Here is a 6,000-nt window from a genome sequence, read left to right as displayed (position 1 = left end):
ATGGAATGTTACTATCACAATCATGGGGAGCAAAGTTACAGAGTACTTTGCAAATGGATATGACCTATGCTACCTTTCCTATTTTTGGTCAGTAGATAAGATTTTACAGGGAGACACTAATGAAGTACATAGTTAATAGCCAAGAAAAACCAAAGAATTACCCCCTGTACTCTGTGCATTCAGATTTAGACTCCTTTCTTTTGTATAATGATGAATCTGTAGAGAAGTGTCACACTTAGAAGATGAACTTAGCAAGACATAGGAAATAAAATTAGATGCTGAGAAACAATATGAAGAAGGAGAAGCCCTGTGGAATATGGATTTTGATGCGGTTGTAAGCAAGGAAGGAGAAGGGGTAGGTGTTTGTATTTTAAACTCACAAACATGGATAGCTAAAGGACACTCTTACAAGTTAAATTTTTAATGTACAAAAAATATAGTTTAATATGAAGCATTAATCTTAGGACTGCAACTTCTAAAGAGGTTAGGGAAAAAAATAATTTTTGTGCACGGGGATTTAGAAATCATCATTAGCCAGATTAAAGGTGAGTACTAAGCCAAACACCCTAGATTAAGAGCATACAAATATGTAGTTTTAGATTTTCATCAATGTTTTCCTGAATATTGGTTGTCTCTTATTCCTAGAGGCTGGAATATTTTAATTGATGCATTAACTACTCCAACTAGTACTTGCAAAATTCCATTCCATCCCAACAGAAAAAATGAGGTGGAGTTAAAACAAAGGCCAACTGTTCTAGATAATGCAAGATATTGGCAGGTTTTTGATACTGATAAGAAAGTAGAAATTTTTTTACAGTTGAAAGAGGAATTTGAGTGTGTACATATTGACACAGATAATGATGTAAATGAGAATAGAAAGGAAATAGTCTTAAATGAAACTGATGGCAATCCAAAAGAACTTGAGGTTCTGCAACTAATAGACAACGTTATTCCATGAGGATTGGTGCCATTGGAAGAGATTTTTGATTTCAATGATGTAGCCAAGAAGCCAAAAATAGAACTGGTAGGAGTCGAGGTAGAGGATTGTAATATAGGAACTGAAGAGAATCATAAAATTGTGAAACTGTCCAAATCCTTACCTCCTAAAGAAAAAAAAAAATACATTGAACTCTTTAAATAATTTTCTAATGTGTTTTCTTGGAGCTATGAAGATTTAAAATCATATGATACTACTATCATACAACATACCATTCCCATCAGGGAAGATAAAAAACCCTTCAAACAGAAATTGAGAAGAGTGAATCCAGTCTTATTAACTTTGATAGAAAAACAAGTCAAAAAACGTTTTGATGCAAAAATCAATGTACCTCATAGATTTTCAAAATGGGTCTCTAATCTAGTACCTACAAGAAAGAAAACAGGAGAAATAAGGATCCCTTTAGATTTTAGGAATTTAAATAAAGTCTCTCTTGTTAGAGCCTAGATCAACCTTAGCCTGAAGGGAGGTAATCTTAGGATAACCACAAACCAAGCTTAACCTGGTAGCTAGCCCTACCAGGTCGGGCGAGGGCTCTCTCCTTGTCAATCTCAGTTGAGATGACTGAAATGAATATGGATTTTAGGCTAGGTATAGTAGCTCTAGGTTTTTTTGGTTGATTTTGAATTTTTGGTTGTTGGATCAAATGGAGCAGGAAAATTTGGGTTCTGGAAATCGACTCAGAATTGTAGGATGTTCTGTTGGGCGAGGTAGGTAGGTGTTTTGGCACTTGGAATTGAATGTGATGGTAAATATAAGACTGGTGAGGGGTTGAGGAGGGCATGAAAAGTTCATGAATCCTCTTCAAACAATTGAAAACATTAAAAAAACTAAGTGTGTTCCCAAGGCAGAGCACTGATATCAATGGATTCCACCTATCTATCTTGATTCATTTAGTTAAGAAGAAAGAAATAGATGCTGGCACATATAACACATAAGAGAAACTAAATAACAAAGGAAGAAACAATTACAAGACACATTACCACAAGAATCCCACAAAAATAGTTGCAAAACCTTGGTTTATTTCCTTGCCAAACTGTTGTAGTGATGTACAATGAAGCTCAAAGCATCCACAAGAGTCCAACCTTTACAAATGACTAAGAAAGTACATAATATAGGCATCAAAACCATATGAGCTATCCATCAGGGGTTGAATCCAAGAGTTAAGGAGTTGTTTCAACTACATCTAAACTAGGAACAAGAAAATAGGCAGTGGAACAACTTGCCTCTAAAACCAAGGAAACTGATACATTCAGTTTTAAACCACTTTTCATTGATGTATCTACCCCCTCAAGTCATTTTTCATCAAATTTACATCACATTACATCATTTACCATCACAAATTTACCAAGGAGAAGAGAAAAAGTCAACTGGTAGTCGAACTGGGAGAAATTTTGAGTTTTAAGCAAAATTGACAAAAACTGCCCAATGCGCAACGCCATCAGCCCAATGCGCAGTGCCACTTCAAGCATGCTTTTGGAGGCCTTCCACTCCACCAAATCAGGCCCAAGATAGCTTGTTGGAAATATATGTCTGTCTAGTTTCTGAAACATCTTGAATTTCCTGATTTGGAGGTCATTTTCCCCTTCAAAAATGAATTCTCCCAAGACTACTTCCTGTGGGTGCAAAAAGTGGTAGAGAGGGCACTTTTTGAGTGTTTTTTGCCCTTTAGGAGACCTAGTTTTGCTCCAAATGAGATGCAACTTTCAGGGATTGATGTAATTTTGATGTTGAATCCAGAACTACAAGCCATTTTTCAAATGGGTGTGCCAATTCAATCGGCGCTGCGCATCCACCGGAATTTCCTGTGTTGCATAATTCAAAAATTTGAAATTGACAAAATTGTTTCAAAATTTGCCCAGTTTTGGCTCAAAGCTGCTTCATGGGTTACTTTGTTGGGCTAGAGTAACATCAGCTAAAACGTTGAGCTTATCATCCTTCTTTTTTTTTTTTAAGGCCCTCCCTAATCTTGCCTTAAGCTGCTTAATCCTCATGTTGCATATCCTATTCCTCCTCCTCAAAATCAGGCTCACTGTCCCTCTCCATGCTTGTCTCTTTGGGATGATGTGATGAATGGTGGATTAATAGATGGGGAAAAGATGAGTATGAAGAGATTTGTAAAAGGAAAAATAGTAATTGGGTGAGGTAAGGGAGTGAGTGGAATTGATATAGGAAATAGAATTTGATGTATGAGGGGTTTAGGGTTTCATTTTTGGGAAAATAGGGGAAGGGAATATGAGTTAGGGAAAATGGGATCAAGGGGTAGGTTTAGGGCAAATGAAGTTGGGAAAAAGAGGCAAGGAATTATGGTTTGCAATGGTATGAAATAATGTACAGAAGAAAACTAGGGTTTGACTTTTAGGGGGAAAAAATCATGAACCGTACATGAAAACCATATTTAAGCTCAAGATATGTTGATACTTACTTTTTGGGAGGTGAACGCAGCAAAATAAGTGATGGAGGATGAATTTGGGTGATTTAAAGGCTTGACAGTTCAATGCGCAACGTAACCAACCCAATGTGCAGCACCTTCCCAATGCGTAGTGCCTGTGTATTTCAATGAAGAGAAAATGTCTTTGATGCACAACGCCAGCCTCCCAATGTGCAGCCCCTGCCAATTTTCTTCAAATTTCAATTTTTCTCCCTCTTTTGCTCAATGATCACTCCAAATCGTGTTTTTTCCTTATCCCTTCAAGTTTACTAAGTGAAATGACATAAACCATGAATGAACCTTATATACCTTTTCACCTTTGATTTTTTTATCATTTCAAAACCCATTTTATAAAGTTTGCATGACTTTTTCAAATGCTCTGTTTTTGTAGTTGAAATTTGACTCTTTTTCCCTGGAAACCTGATGACCTGATGTCTTGAATGTTTTTATTTTGCAGTGGCAGGAGTTGGAAAGGTGACCAGGAGCAGCTGATGAGTACTTATTACATATAGAAACCATAATTACATCAAATTACATGGAAATAAAACAATAAAATACAAATGCTCTGTTTTACCTCAAAACAAGTTTTGAGGTTAAAGAGATTTATTTAGCTTACAAAAAGGAAATTTATGATTTGTTGAAATTTATTAACCCCCTCATGTGTCTGCTGACATTTCTTACTCTTTTGAATGACCATGGTGAAAACCCTAAGACCTAATGAAACTAAAGTCTAAGACTGATTTTTATAAATGAAGTGAACGAGAATGACTATGAATGATTGAAAAAATATGTGAAATAGGCCAGCAGGTATATAGCATGAGCGACAAATGAAATGAAACCCTACCATCAGTTGATCCATGACCTAATGGAGTGCAGCTCATCAGAATGGGACACCTAATATGAAATGCAAAAGATAAATTTGATCACTGATGGCAGTGTGAAAGCATTGACACTAACATCTCTCAAGGAAAACTACCCTCCGTCTCAAATGGATCACATCTTGAAAAAAGTATTTGGTTCAAGTAGAATCTCTTTGTTGGATGATTTATGAGGGTACAACCATATTCTGGTTCATCTTGATGATCAACACAAAATAACTTTTACTACACCATGGGGAACTTTTATGTATGTAAAAATTCCCTTTGGCCTTATGAATGTTGGGTCCACTTTCCAAAGAGCAATGGACATTTCATTTTTCGATGAGATAGATAGGTTCATTGTAATTTAACTAGATGATATTACTGTCTTTTCAAAAATAGATGAAGACCACCTATTAGACTTGAGAAAAGTTTTTGAAAAATGCAGAAAATATGGTATCTCCTTGAACCCCAAGAAAACTCTTTTTGGATTAGAGGAGGGAAAACTTCTAGGTCATATTATTTCGAAAAAAGGAATCATAATAGATCCTAATAGAGTCGAAGCCATACTGAAAATTGAACCTCACAAAAACAAGAAAGAAATTCAATCCTTCATTGGTAGGATAAATTTCCTCAGGAGATTTATTCCAAACCTGTCTGAGATCTTAAGAGCAATTACAAACATGCTAAAGAAAGATATTGAAATAAAATGGAACACTAAAGCCAATAAATATTTTAGTGAAGTAAAGTTAGCTTTAACCACTGCTCCTGTTTTAATTAGCCCTGATTTTATAAAATATTTTATGATTTGTTCTTTTGCATCTGAACATACTATTGCAGTTGTCTTGTTATAGAAAAACAGTGAAGGACATGAACAACCTATAGCTTTCTTCAGGAGAGCTTTAAAGGATTCCTAACTAAAGTATAACATCATGGAGAAACAAGCCTTTTCTTTGGTGAAGGCATTGAAATACTATAGAGTTTACATTCTGCATTCCCATATCATTGCACTTGTTCCAAGTGTTGTGGTAAAAGATATCCTTATACAAACTGACCCAGATGGGAGAAGAGGCAAACAGATTGTCGTTATCCTAGAGTATGACATTGAGATAAGAGACACCAATCTCACCAAAGGTCAGGGATTGGCTAAGCTAATGGCTGAGTCCAATTTTCATGTAGTAGATATTAATTTTATAGTTGCACTTGATGAACAGGAAGAGAAGGCAACTCCACAAGTATCAAAAGCCTTTTCTACCTCTCCTTGATATGCACACATTAAGTTTGTGTTACAAAATTTACAAGCTCCTCATGGGTTAACAAAGAAAAAAGCTAGGTTTCTCAAGTTGAAAGCTGTGAAATTTTGCATTTTAGATAAGATTGTATATTGGAAAGATGCTGGAGGTATTTTGCATTTTTTGTTGAAGGATGAAGATGACAGGGTTATGGAAGAATTTCATCAAGGAGATTGTGGAGAAAATTTATACTAGAAGACCACAGGCAACAAAATCCTGAGGGTTGGCTTTTACTGGCATAACTTGTTTGCAGATGTGTGTAAGGAAGTTACAACATGCCACCAGTGCCCAATCTTTGAAGGCAAGAGAAAGCTTTTTCCACTACCTTTGAAACCCATTTCAATTGAGGTTCCTTTTCAATAGTGAGGTTTTGATTTTATTGGGTAAATCCATCTAATCTCTTCAGGACAATACAGATGGATG

The sequence above is a fragment of the Pinus tabuliformis genome, chromosome 8 (assembly GCF_031772625.1).
Source record: "Pinus tabuliformis cultivar Carrire ecotype Pingquan chromosome 8, CPIR1, whole genome shotgun sequence".
In the NCBI taxonomy this organism is placed as follows: Eukaryota; Viridiplantae; Streptophyta; class Pinopsida; order Pinales; family Pinaceae; genus Pinus; species Pinus tabuliformis.
Note: the sequence above shows the minus strand (reverse complement) of the source record.